The following is a 15,312-nucleotide window of genomic DNA, read 5'->3' as shown; positions in this document are numbered from 1 at the left end:
GAAAAGGAAATGGCAACCCACTCCAGTGTTCTTGCCTGGGAAATCCCATGGACGGAGAAGCCTTGTGGCCTACAGTCCACAGGGTCACAAAGAGTCGGACACGACTGAGCAACCTCACTATCACTATCACTAACAAGCTTAGGCAACTTCATTTCTCCTAAACGTTTGCTTTGCATTTCAAATCAGCTCCCAAGATCCTTGCAGAAATTTGCAAAAGCTTCTCTTTGGTTTGGTTTTGTTGATCTTTTCATTTTCATTTCAGTATATTTGCTTTACAATGTTGGTAGTTTCTGCCATATAGCAAAGTGAATCAGCTATGTATGTACATATATCCCCGCTTTTTTGGGGGTTTCCTTCCCAATTCAGTTACCACAGAGCACTGAGTAGAGTTCCCTGTGTTATACAACAGGTTCTCATAGTATCTATTTTATGCGTTGCCTCTTGGCCTTCTGGCTAAGATCAAGTGTAGCATCTATTTTATACATAGTAGTGTATGTATGAATCTCCCAATTCCTCCCACCCCCTCCTTTGCCTCCCTTGGTGTCCATACATTTGTTCTCTATGTCTGTGTCTCTATTTCTGCTCTGTAAATAAGATCATCTATACAGTCACCAATTTTTTCAGATTCCACTTATGTGCATTAATATACGATATTTGTCTTTCTCTTTCAGATTTACTTCATGCATGACCATCTCTAGCTCTCTTTGAAAGACAGTTCACACAGAGAGAAGGAAGCGTCCGCATGTCAGATCAATAAGGTTTTTACCTGTGACTGAAGCCAATTAAATAGATCGATGGAGTTTGGGACCCCCGTGGGGCATAATTAAAATTATGCAAAGTAATAGTCAATCAACCATGGTTGATAACAGTTATGGTTATAAAAGCCTGTGATTCTCTGCTGTAGTGTCAGCACAACCCCCACCTCCCAGCCCCACCATAAGCTTTTCCAAGAGAGAAAGGTATATTTTTTTTTCATGGCTTCTGCATTCAAGACAGGCAGAAAAAAACAACAAAAAAAGAAACAGGGGTAAAGAGGCCATGACAGCTTATGGAGAAAGAAACTTTTCATTTTCTTGAGAAAAAGTGCCTTATAGTTTATTCTTTTTTAAAAAAATTTTCCCTCTACAGTCTATTGTTTCCCATTTTGTATTGTATTGTATTAATATCTCATTTCTTTCTGAAAATTTGGAAGTGTTTTCTCCCTAGTGATAATGTTCATATTTATGACCTTACATAATACATTTAATCTTCTGTTTCCTTGAAGTTTAGAATAGAATAGAAGTTTCTTTGAATTATCACAGATTATAAATCCTTCTGTTATGGTTTGTGCTGAGGGATCCTTATTTAATAAATTCTTGCCTACTCAGTCACAGGGGCATATTTTTTGCAGTACCAATTAACTCCACACTTTGACCAAAGAGAAATTAGCACATGTATTTTTGCTTTCTCATTGCCTCCCTCTACTCCGCTGCCCGGTTTAGCTGGATGATATTATCTTTTTTGGCATTTTCCTTTGTAATGGTAAGTGTAATTGTACGTTTATCCAGTGGATTACCAAGGATGACTCTATGGAAGCAGCTCATGCCAGATGCCAACAAGAAGAACATGCATTGTTCTTCAGAAAATATTTAAGCATAATAAAACCAGTTGCAAGTCAGTCTGGTCATTATTACCACAATGCTCTAACAAAACAATATCACTGATGAAATATTTTTTCTTATAAGGAGAGACCACTCCACTGCCACCTATTGCGTGTGTGGGTCTCTATCAGTTGCTTTGTCAATTTAACGTTAATATCTTTTAACATTTCACTAAAAGATGAGAAAGCCATCCAAATAATAATAATCCATTCTCCTCTCTTATTATCTCTTTCCAATATCTGTCAGGGTTTGTAACATTTGTGACAGGTTCTAGGCCATATTCCCCATGTTTGTTTATATACATTCAGAACATACCACCCTTCTCTATATTTTGCCACTTTTCTGACTGGCTGAAGTTTATCCTTAAGTAATTTTCAGTACACTTGGAATCAAAATTCCCTGCATTGTAACATGTTCCAAATGTTTGTCTTAATACATGCGGTTTGTATTTATCATTCTAGGTCAAATGTTCTTAGGAAATAGCATGCTCTTTCAAACTATAGATTCTTTTACCCATAAAAATTCGAAATATTTTCCTAAATAATTATCTCCTTTTTTCCTCCTTAGGACACCAGTTATTCATATCACCCTTGTATGTTCATTATTTTTTCTCTAATCTTTTAAACTCTTTGCTTCCACTTTAATGTGTCCCATTTTTATCAGGTCCCTTATTGTACTTCATCACCCTCTAGTCTCTGTTGGGTTGTTTTGCCTTCAGTTCAGAGTAGTTTTGTTTATATTTTATTTATTTTTTTGCTTTGACCCTCCTGAACTCTGCCAGCTCATGCTTTATCTCCTCATACCACCTCCTCTAACCACCACCTCTCCCTCACCTCATATTTCTGCTTTGTCTCTTTTCTATATTAGAGCAATTGCCTTTTTAATTTTTTAATGAATGGTGAAATATCTGGTTACAGTTTCCACCTGCCCTTTATTCTTTATCAATATTCTTCATCAATATTCTTATTCTTTATCATTGATAAATGATTCTTTATCAATGATTCATTTCTTATTTCCATTTCTTCTTTTTTCTAGTAATAACTTTATATGTATGCTAATTTTTAAAACATTTTCATCTTTTGAAAGAGGTAAAATTTTCCTGAACCAATTATATGAATGAGGGTCATATCGGGTAGGAGCCATGTCCTGGCTCCTAGTATCCCATAGTATGATCTGAGAGCTCTTTGGGAATTTACTTTTCCCTAGCTGTGTGTGTATGTTCCATGGATTATAGCCCACCAGGCTCATCTGTCCATGGAATTTTCCAGTGCCATTTCCTACTCCAGGGGATCTTCTCAATCCAGGCATCAAACCTGGAATCTCTTGTATCTCCTGCATTGGCAGGTGGATTCTTTAACACTGTGCCACCTGGGAAGCACTCCCTAGCTGTAGAGACTGTCAATTGTTTATAATATAAAGACCCATGCAGTTCCACCCATCACCACAAAGGTGGGCTACTTTTTGCAAATTGTTTTACTTATGCAATTCCTCCTTTGATCTCATTCTTCAATTCTGAGAAAAAAACCAAGCAGAGGGAAAACTTCCACACCAGTCAGTGAACCTTGTTCCCAATTTCCTGGCAAAGGTCTTAGCTTTGCACCTCTAAGGCCCCTGCCTTAGAAAAGCACACTTACTTCTGGGATCTATCTAGAGGAACACCTTCTAATTCTTCCCATCCCTCTGTCTGACCATGACCACCATTATACCACTTCACCTACTTTGTTGTTTCCAAATTTATGCTGTCTCCCACTTTTCCTGAAGACAGATATTGTTTTAATTTTTAATTTTTCTTGCATTTGCATAAGACAAAAGGAGAAGAGGGAAATGCCAACTTTAAATGGAAGCCACTGGATCTTCTTACAAGAGAAACAATTCTATACATAAAATGACACTTAGAGAGTAATCAATAGAAAGGGAGAAGAAGGAAATTCAACTTCGCAGTAGAAAATCTGTTCTTTATCAACAAAATCACAGTAGTCACTACACACTCTTGGGTTCTGGTTTGCTTTTTACACTGGTTACTATTTCTATCAGGGAAATGCACGACCATGTCAAGTTGTTTGACATTTCTTGTTAACAAGAAGTTTATGTTACTTTATTCCCAGATAATTGTCATCGCAACAGATACTGCTGATTTAATAGCAATTGCCATAAGTTTTAACTCATAGAAACAGACACTAGAATGGTGGTTGCCAGGGGCTGGAGGTAAGGGGAGATGGGAAATTATTATTGATTAATACGTATAAAATTTCAATTACAAGAAATGAGTAAGTTCTAGAGATCTACTGTACAATAGTATCTATGGTTAACTATAGGGTACTATGCATCATTAAATGAGGATTGATTTCATATTAATTGTTCTTACCACAAAACACACACATATACATGAGAACACAAGGACATCTTCCGAGATGAAGGATATGTTTAGTACCTTGATGTGATGGCATCACAGGTATATGCATATATCCAGATTTATCAAGATATAGACAGTAAATGTGTGGGGGTTTTCGTATGTCAATTACACCTCAGTAAACTAAAAAGCACAAAAAAAGTAAAATAAATCTTTCTCTTAGTATCAATGAGACTATGATATATCACACTATAGTACTGAATATATTGACTTTTATTTTAAAACAAAATTATAAAGTGAAAACAAGAATAATTCAACAGGGCAGAAGAACTACCTGACACCCATTGACAGTCAGCTTTTTTGCACTTGTGGGTGGCACAAACACTGCTGAAACAAGAGAATTTTCATCACTGAAAGCATCACAAAAATAGCTGTCACATTTGACATTAATGTTAATTGTGGACAAACTGAACCTTCTGACAGGTTTTCTGCAGCCAATAATTTAGTAAAAGTGCTCTGCTTTGGAAAGCCAAGAATGTCAGCTAAAGGTCAATCCCCAGGGCTTTGAAATGCCCCCTTTCTGCAACAAGATGTTAAAATTGGACTATTTCTGCCTCAGTCTAAAATTGGAGAAAGCAAACAATAGGTACTAAGTACCCCTACATTACAAAGTGCAGGGCGAGACCACCTGTGTAGAAGTTGCAAAGCAAATGATAGGAAATCAGTGCGGAAATAGGGCATCATCCAAGATTTGCTCATCCACCCTCTTGAGGGTATAAAAGGATGGAAGTTTAAAGGGACTGCAAACCAAAACTACTGAAGCCAGTTTGGAAGACCATAATATTTTCTTTTCCCATCATAGAGGAGGGAAGAGGGCAAATAAAAGAAGCATCAAGTGAATGGCTGAGAGTGGGTGACCTTGACTGCCTGGCGTATCTGGAGTCCAAGACTGATGTCAGAACCATGCTTGAAAAAGCCTGAGGCAAGAAGCTGAAGCCCATGGCTACAGAGTCAAACCCTACACTGGGAACAAACTGAAATTCTTGGTGGGACAAAGATTTGTGAGCATTTTTAGTGGTGAGATGTGGTCTACGTGGGGAAGCAACTGACCTCAAGCTATCTTAAAGTAAACTTTGCTCAGGTGAGTCCCTGAGTGTATGATGGAACCCTGAAAGAGAGACTTGGAATGGAAGGGGCCACTGGATACACAAAGGTTGAGACCGAAATCATGACAAATACAATTAGAGACCCTTCAGGGGTATTTCTGTGGAAGCCTAAAAGAAAAGTACCTAAAAGAAAAATAATCAGGGTTAGTTCAGTTCAGTTCAGTCACCAGTCGTTTCCAACTCTTTGCGACCCCATGAATCTCAGCACACCAGGCCTCCCTGTCCATCACCAACTCCTGGAGTTTACCCAAACTCATGTGCATCCAGTCGGCGATGCAATCCAGCCACCTCATCCTCTGTCATCCCCTTCTCCTCCTGCCCCCAATCCCTCCCAGCATCAGAGTCTTTTTCAATGAGTCAACTCTTCACATGAGGTGGCCAAAGTATTTGAGTTTCAGCTTCACCATCAGTCTTTACAATGAACACCCAGGACTGATCTCCTTTAGGATGGACTGGTTGGATCTCCTTGCAGTCCAAGGGACTCTCAAGAGTCTTCTCCAACACCACAGTTCAAAAGCATCAATTCTGTGGTGTTCAGCTTTCTCCACAGTCTAACTCTCACATCCATACATGACTACTGGAAAAACCATAGCCTTGACTAGACGGACCTTTGTTGGCAAAGTAATGTCTCTGCTTTTCAATATGCTATCTAGGTTGGTCATAACTTTCCTTCCAAGGAGTGAGCGTCTTTCAATTTCATGGCTGCAATCACAATCTGCAGTGATTTTTGGAGCCCAAAAAATAAAGTCTGACACTGTTTCCACTGATTCCCCATCTATTTGCCATGAAGTGATGGGACCGGATGCCGTGATCTTCGTTTTCTGAATGTTGAGCTTTAAACCAACTTTTTCACTCTCCTCTTTCACTTTCATCAAGAGGCTTTTGAGTTCCTGTTCACTTTCTGCCATAAGGGTGGTGTCATCTGCATATCTGAGGTTATTGATATTTCTCCAGAAATCTTGATTCCAGCTTGTGCTTCTTCCAGCCCAGCGTTTCTTATGATGTACTTTGCATATAAGTTAAATAAGCAGGGTGACAATATGCAGCCTTAACATACTCCTTTTCCTATTTGGAACAAGTCTGTTGTTCCATGTCCAGTTCTAACTGTTGCTTCCTGACCTGCATATAGGTTTCTCAAGAGGCACGTCAGGTGGTCTGGTATTCCCATCTCTTTCAGAATTTTCCACAGTTTATTGTGATCCACACAGTCAAAGGTTTTGGCATAGTCAATAAAGCAGAAATAGATGTTTTTCTGGAACTCTCTTGCTTTTTCCATGATCCAGCGAATGTTGGCAATTTGATCTCTGGTTCCTCTGCCTTTTCTGAAACCAGCTTGAACATCTGGAAGTTCACGGTTCATGTATTGCTGAAGCCTGGCTTGGAGAATTTTGAGCATTACTTTACTAGTGTGTAAGATGAGTGCAATTGTGTACTTCCCTGCCAGGGAAGTCAGATCAGGGTTAGGAACTTGCCATAAACAAAGGCAAAAATTTCATCCTCTGTGCAGAGGCAACTACTGTCCAATATCATCACAGATTAGTTTCACTTTTCTAGAACTTTATAAAGTAAATTCATATAATATGCCTTCTTTCATGGCTTATTTTGTTCAGGATACTGTTTTTGAAATGCATCCCTGATGTTGCATATTATCAGTGGGTTATTTTTCTTCCTTATTGTTGAGTACGTTGTTATTCAGTCACTAAGTCGTGTCCAACTGTTTGTGACCCAAGGACTGCAGCACACCAGGCTTCCCTGTCCTTCGTTATCTCCTGGAGTTTGCTCAAACTCATGCCCATTGAGTCAGTGATGCCATCCAGCCATCTCATCCTCTGTCACCCCCTTCACCTCCTGCCCTCAATCCTTCCCAGCATCAGGGTCTTTCCCAATGAGTTGGCTCTTCGCATCAGGTGGCCAAAGTATTGGAGTTTCAGCTTCAGCATCAGTCCTTCCAATGAATATTCAGATTTGATTTCCTTTAGGATTGCCTGGCTTGATTGTTGAGTATGCTGCTGCTACTGCTGCTAAGTCACTTCAGTCATGTCCGACTCTGTGCGACCCCATAGATGGCAGTCCATTACATAAATAAGGTAATGATGTGTTTGTCCATTACATGAATAAAGTAATATTTAATGTGTTTATCTAGATGTTCTAACTATTTTGTTCTTACATTTGATTCTACCTTCCAATTTGAGCTGTTTTATATATAGTACAAAGTACGGATTGAGGCTTATTTTTTTTCATATAGACATCCAGCTGTTCTTGCACCATTTCTGGAAAAGACTCATTTACCCATTAAATTATCCTATCACTTTTTCCCCGTAATAAACTATCACAGGAGTGACTGGCTTAGATCAAAGCTTTTACTTTGCTACTTTCTGGGTCAGCAATCTGAGAAAGGCTCTGCTGGACAGTTTAGTTGTGGCGTTTCTCATGTGGATACACTTAGATGTTGCATCGGGTTGCAGAAATCTGAAGGCTCAATTCTGCTGGACTCAAATATGGCTCACTCCAGTGACTGGCAAGCAGGCTGGCTGTAGAGGCTCAGCTGAGAGTGCCAACCAAAATGTTTACACATGACCTCTCCAGCATGGCAACCACAGGGAGACAAACTTCTTACATAAAGAGTGGCTTCCCACAGAAGACATGTCCAAAGAGAAACTGGCAAAAAAAAATGTGTTGCCTCTTACTCTCAGAAATCATAGTGTCAATTCCAACCAGGTTCAAGAGAACCCCATATCCTGACGGGACGTATATCTAAGAATCTGCGATCATCTTTAAAACAATAACATCCTGCATGTGTGGGTCTGTTTATGGACTCGATTCCTCCATTCTATTGACCTATTTGTCTATCCTTGTGTGCGTGCTAAGGCACTTCAGTTGTGTCCGACTCTTTGCCACCCTACAGACTGTGGCCCTCTAGGCTCCTCTCTCCATGGGATTCTCCAGGCAAGAATCCTGAAATGGGTTACCATGCCCGAGATCGAACCAGAGTCTCTTACCTCTCCTGCATTGGCAAACAGGTTCTTTACCACTAGTGCTGTCTGGGAAGTCCCTCGTCTACCCTTACATCAATAATAATATTTGATTATAATAATTTAAGGCAAATCTTGAAATCAACTAGTATAAGTTCTTTCGTTTTAAAATTTTGGGGGCTATTCTAAGTCTTTTGCATATCTATACAAACCAGCTTATTGGTTTCTATTTTTTAAACTGCTTGGATTCAGATTGTCATTGTGTGAATCTATAGGACAATTTGGAAAGAATTGATTTCTTAATATTAAATCTTGTGGTCTATATATGGTATATTTCTTCATAAATTTAGGTCTTTTATACCTTTTTGCAATGTTTTCGGTATTTTGTATAGAATCTGCCTATAATGCAGGAGATACGTGTTCAATTCCTGGGTTGGGAAGATCCCCTGGAGAAGGGATAGGCTACCCACTCCAGTATTCATCAGCTTCTCTGGTGTCTCAGACAGTAAAGAATCTGCCTGCAATGCAGGAGACCTGGGTTCGATCCCTGGGTTGGAAAGATCCCCTGGAGGAGGGCATGGCAACCCACTCCAGTATTCTTGCCTAGAGAATCCCCAGCCTTGCCGAATCTCTCCCTGTATACGTATCTTAGTATTTGGCTGAAGATTTCAGGAGATCCCGAAGCAGATTTCTGAAACTTATTTTCTGACCAGCTGCCTCCTTTCAGATATCCATCCCTACAAGTTCTAGCCTCAGCAGCCCCAAAGTCTGTCCTCAGTTCAGTGAAACTGCCATACTTTGCTAGGGTTTCAAATTCCTCTACCATGGCCTAAAAGTGCCTTCAGTCCAAAATCTGCAGTAATCATGAGGATGATGTATTTTTCTTCTCTCACGGATTACAGTCCATTGCTGTCTGTCATCCATCATCTGAAAACAGTGGCTCTATATCTATTTGTCTAGCTTTATAGTTGTTTATATTGCAAGAGCTAGTCAAATACCAGTTACCATCATGGCTGGAAGGTCAGCTGATATTCTCCCATCTAAGATTGCAAGGAGATCCAACCAGTCCATCCTAAAGGAGATCAGTCCTGGGTGTTCTTTGGAAGGACTGATGCTAAAGCTGAAGCTCCAATACTTTGGCCACCTCATGCAAAGAGTTGACTCATTGGAAAAGACTTTGATGCTGGGAGGGATTGGGAGCAAGGGGAGAAGGGGACAACAGAGGATGAGATGGCTGGATGGCATCACTGACTCTACGGACATGAATTTGGGTAAACTCCAGGACTTGGTGATGGACAAGAAGGCCTGGCGCGCTGCAATTCATGGGGTCGCAAAGAATCGGATACAACTGAGCAACTGAACTGAACTGAAGATTGCCTAAAATCTCAGTGGATAGCTGAGATTTTATCCTAGTTACAGGACTGAAATACCTATAGTGTTTGAGATACTGTGATAAATTGGTTCTCTACTTGTACCCTATGCTGCTGCTGCTAAGTCGCTTCAGTTGTGTCTGTCTCTGTGCGAACCCATAGACGCAGCCCACAAGGCTCCCCGGTCCCTGAGATTCTTCAGGCAAGAACACTGGAGTGGGTTGCCATTTCCTTCTCCAGTGCGTGAAAGTGAAAAGTGAAAGTGAAGTCGTTCAGTCGTCCGACCCTCAGCGACCCCATGGACTGCAGCCTTCCAGGCTCCCCCGCCCGTGGGATTTTCCAGGCAAAAGTACTGGAGTAGGGTGCCATTGCCTTCTCCAACTTGTACCCTATAGTTTCAAATAATTCAATATACCAGATATGTTATCATTTCAAAATTTCTATATGTAGAATAAGAAATAGAATGTATTTGTGGAGCACTGACACTGTACCTCAAATAGGGAATAGAGAAAATGGTGACCAGGAAAACATTAATTATAAAGGAGTAAATCTGGAGTGGTCAGAGCAGAGGGAGACCTGAGTTTGGACCCAGTTTCAACTCTATTAGCATTATTGAGCAAGATATGTAACCTCTCAAAGTCAGTGCCGCCTAACATTCCAGCTGGATTATAATACTGCCCCTTCCATTTAGTCATGAGTAGCAGATGTGAAACTGTTGGCAAACTTTCCATAAATACTAGTTTTCACTGATAGAAACCTGATTTAGGAGCTGTATAAAATAGAAAAACAAAAGCTGAATGCTAGAATGTGGGTATAGATTCTATTTCCAAATCTGTCTTCTCTGAACATACATAATAATACTAGCAGTACCCCTGAGTTCAGAGCCTACTACATGCCTGACATCATTTCAGAGGTTTTAAGTAATTTATTTTCTCCAATAAACTTGAATGATAATGATTAACATCTTGATTTTACAGATTGGGGAACTAAGACTAAGCAAACTTAAGAAACTGGCTCAAGGTAAAATGGCAAGTTGAGAAGTCAAGCTCAGATTCCTGTGTCTACAAAGCCTATGTTCTTGCCATGACACCACATTGACCATGGACAGTCATCTTTTCTCTAGGCCTTAGAAATCTCTACCATGAAATGAGGATTTTGAATCATGCAGAAAGTATTACTATCCCTTCTCAACTAAACATGCAGATTACAACATGCTTTTCTAATCTTATTAAACATGAACCATAAAGAAGCTTAATCTAAGTTGATATACTTGGTAATGTTGAATTCCAAGAATATGTTTGGTTTGATTTTCATACTCGTGTGAATTGATCTGATACTTCTGATCTGCTACCAATAAAGACTTCCCTCTAAATAGTGATTTACTTACTTTACTCTAATCAATCACAGGATTTGATGCTCAACTTTTGTTCTCCTCTTTGCTGGTCATATACACAATGCATTTCTAGCTGTATCATCTGCCATTACTTCTCATGGGGAAAATGTATCCTAGGTGGGTCTATTTGAAGACTAGATTCCCCAGTTTATTTTGATCTGTCTCCACTGAGACAAACTGAAAAAAAATCTGTGTGCATTTGTCTGTGAACAGACCAGGTCATGTTGCAGACATTTAATATTTTACGCTATACTCATTAGTACTAATTATCATTTTATCTCTTTGTTTTTGTATCTATACAATCCATGGCAATACTGTTACTAGAGTCCAGAGTTGGCCTGAAAAGGGAGAAAAGGGCAAACATTCATCTTGGTGTCTGCATCATTTTAAATCTTGACAAGATTTAAAATGGGTGGGAGGAAGAGCACATGTCTGCCTCCCATGCAGAAACAGGCCAGCCTTTGAGGCAAGAGGTCATTCCACAAGCATCAGGTGACAGAGGCCATATTTAAATAGGCACAACAAAACACCCATCAAAGAGACATTTATGCCCTTCCTGACAATCACCAAACTCCGTGACAGATAGTACAGTTGGATCTGCACTGCATATGTGAAAGGCATTGAAGAAAAGGAATCACTGAGCAATAAGGCCAGTGAAATTGATTGTTTGACAGGATGGGTTCAGGGAGAAGATAGAGCTGTTTTCCAATGTTTCTGCTGTGGGTAGGGGGATGAAGAAGCACAACCTGGCTCTTCCCAGCACAGATTCCCATTTTCCTGGCACCACCTGGAGCTCCAACATGGTGCTAACCAACCGGGCTTTTCTGGTTCAAACCATTCTTGATAGTCTCTACCTTTATTCTCCAAAGATGATGAGAAACCGACCAGCAGTGAGGCCCTCTCTTGGCTCTCACCTCCCAAGCAGTAATTTTCTCTCTTTGAATAATAGCCACAAGGGTCACTCACAAATCACCTGGCTGAAACACAAGCTTTTAAGGTGCTCTGCCTCCCACAGAAATTCAGTCAGTCTCTAGTCCCAAGTTGACCTCCTTTTCAATCTCGGGAATTTAAAATTAATTCAGCATCACTGTTTACTGCATGATTGAAGATTCCAAACTCTGAAATGTAATCGTATGCAAAATGTTAGCAGGGCAAAAGATCAAGGACATGTATAAGACAATTTGACACATGCATAGGCCAAGTCAAAAAGGCCACGTCACAAAATAAATTGCAGCTAGCAAGGGCCAGAAAGAGCAGCATGGCCATGATTTATAAATTTATGAGCAGTTTGGGCAAAGTGTAGACTCCTTAATTATTGTGGTGAGAAGGGAAATAGAACAAGAGACAGCAGCAAAACGGTGGAGGTATTGAGCATTGTCACCATTATAAAGTATATATCAAATGCCTAGAAAGTATTGGTTTAACTTCAGTTTTGCCAAAAAAAAAAAAGAGAGGGAGAGAGAGAAAATCCAATAATCAGAAGCATAGTTCTTAATATAAGTGAAAGAAAAAGTCAGCCTGAATAGAAAGTACTTTAATCAACTGCTCGCTGGCCATTTCTGAATGTCTCAAAGTCACTGAAACTCTACATAAACATAATAAAAGGCAACACATTTCCATCACAAAGTCTTCTCCTAGGATCTGAAACAGGACAGTGGAGTAGAAATATCCTGAGCTCATCTCCTCCCATAGAAATAGCAAAATTACAGCCGCTTACAGAACAACTATATTTGAGGATGACCTGAAGACTGGCAGAAGAGATTTTTCATAACTAAAGATGTAAAGAAGGAGGAACAACAGAAATGGGAGGAGAAGCAGATGGAGGTCTAGTCTGGATCCCCGCCCCCAGCAAGGTGACCCACCCGCAAGAGAAAACTCATAACTGCAGAGTTCTCCCAGAGGAGCCAGAAATCCTATTCCCACAGGGAACTCCCCAGCCGGGGTTCCAGCACAGGGAAGATGAGCCTGCAAATGTCTGGCTTTGAAAACCAGCAGGGTTTAAATCCAGTTTTAAAAAATGGGCAGAGGACCTGCATATACATTTTGGCAAAGAAGATACACATATGACCAACAGACACATGAAAATATGCTCTGACATCAATGATCATCAGGAAAATGCAAACCAAAAACACAATGCAATATTACCTCACACCTGTCAGAATGGCCATCATCAAAAAAATAAATAAATAAATAAAGGAGAGCCCTCATGCACTCTTGATGGGAGAGTAAGTTGGTCTAGCCATTGTGGAAAAGAGTATAAAGGTTCCTCAAAAAATTAAAAAGAGAACAGTTGTTGTTTAATCACTAAGTTGTATCCAACTCTTTTGTGACCCTATAGACTGTAACCCACCAGGCTCCTCTGTCCACAGGATTTCCCAGGCAAGAATACTGGAATGGGCTGCCAATTCTTTCTCCAGGGGATCTTCCCCACCCAGAGATTGAACTTGGGTCTCCTGCACTGGCAGGTGGATTCTTTACCACTGAGCTACCAGGGAAGCCCCAGAACTATCATACAATCCAGAAATTTCACTCCTGGGTATTTTCCTGAAGAAAACAAAAACATTACTATGAAAAGATATATGAACTCATATGTTCGTTGCAGCATTATTTGTTATAGCCAAGATATGGAAGCAACCTAGTGTCCAATGATAGATTAATGGATAAAGAAGATATGATAAATCTATGCAGTAGAATATTACTCAGTCATTAAAATAATGAAATCTTGCCAACAATATGGATGAATTTAGAAATTATTATGCTAAGTGACATAAGTCAGAGGAAGACAAATTATCATATGATTTCACTTTTAAGTGGAATCTAAAAATCAAGACAAAATAGAGAACATCCAGAGAACAAACAAACTGGTGGTTGCCAGATGAGAAGGGGGTGGGGAATGGACAAAACAGGTGAAGAGGGTTAAGAGGTCTAAACACTCATTCATACAATAACTGTCATGGAGATGTAACATACAGGACAGGGAATACAGTCAACAATATTGTAGTAACTTCGTATCTCGACAGATGGTTTCTAGACTTATTGTGGTCATTTTGTAATGTATAGAAATATTGAACCACTCTGTTGTACACCTGAAACCAACTGTATGTCAACTAAATATCAATAAAGAAATGCCTCTTGCAATTATTTGCTGTCACTGCCAACGGCACTACCATTTATTTTCCCAAACCTTCAGGCCTTGAAACTTTTAAGTCATCACCCTCCCATCTCTAATGTTTATTGCCACCAACTGACTGCCTTCAAAGCATCTCTTCTTCATCTATTTCCTTCTCTGTGTTCAGTGCTTTCTTTTGATCTTTCATGTCACACTTAACATTTACATTTAACTCTAACATTGTCTGTACTTGCCTCTCAGTGTCCACTTATTTTAAACACATTTATTGCAGCAGTTCTTTTCCAAAACTAAAAAAAGTTCCCTCCTTTCTGTCTCATCAATTCTCCACCCACCAGCTTAGCTCAATACAAGATACAAAAACTTATATGTTGTGGTTTACCACTTCAGTTCTCTCAATCTTTTCTCCAGTCAATATCAAACCTCTTAGAATGTATGATCCTCTTTCCCATCAAAGGCATGCTCTTTTTTTCCAAGGACCCAGACAGACACAAATGCTAAATATGAACAATGCTTTGACCTAGACTCAGGGAGCCCATTCTTTAGGTCTTGGTTCTGGCAATTAAGGTCTGATTATCATTAGGTGTCTGGACACCTTTGAGTTCTGGTACTGAAAGTAATAAGAGAGAATAGGCAGCAAATCTAATAGCAGCACTGATACTTTGAGCAGAATTTAGTTTGAGCCATTGAGGATGCTTTGCTTACAGAATAAATAAGTGGCTTATATAACCAGAAGCCCACATTCTCAGTGACTTAACTCAGCAAAGATATATTTATCACTGATGCCACAGTCCAACAGAAGTCAGTGAGGCAGGGTGAGGTGTGGAGAGCGAGGAGCAGTGAATAATAGGGGGACCCAGCCTCCCAGACTCCCTTAAAATTCATTTACTTTTTAATGTGACTTCTGAGGATGTGACAGTCCAGAAGGAGAGAAGAGGTGAGGGTCATGCCTAAGAGCTTTTTGTGATTCAGGCAGGGAAGTAACAGGCTTCACTTTACCCATATTCCATTAGGCAAAAGTTGGTCAAATGGCCCCAGAGTAACTGTGAAGATCTGGGAAATATAGTTCAGCTATGTGCCTGGAAAAGAGAGGAAAAGCACAGATATTGAAGATGGTTCTTTCTATCCATCCAAGGGTCCACTCACTAAAGGCTGTCTAAAACCTATTCTTAGATTTGATGTCAAACCCATACTTACTTGTTCCCACTTACATCTCTAATTCCTGTCAGGGACCGATCCTTTGAACCATTTTTATTCATGCTATTTGATCACATGTGTTCCATTATTCCATCTT

At 39.8% G+C, this 15,312-nt stretch overlaps 1 pseudogene; it reads left to right on the top strand.

The window, feature by feature from the left end:
- Positions 1-433: 433 nt before the first annotated feature.
- Positions 434-525, top strand: LOC112449150 (uncharacterized; annotated as a pseudogene).
- Positions 526-15,312: the final 14,787 nt, after the last annotated feature.

This window comes from Bos taurus, chromosome 12 (assembly GCF_002263795.3).
Source record: "Bos taurus isolate L1 Dominette 01449 registration number 42190680 breed Hereford chromosome 12, ARS-UCD2.0, whole genome shotgun sequence".
Classification (NCBI taxonomy): domain Eukaryota; kingdom Metazoa; phylum Chordata; class Mammalia; order Artiodactyla; family Bovidae; genus Bos; species Bos taurus.
Note: the sequence above shows the minus strand (reverse complement) of the source record. Positions and strands in the feature narration are given on the sequence as shown.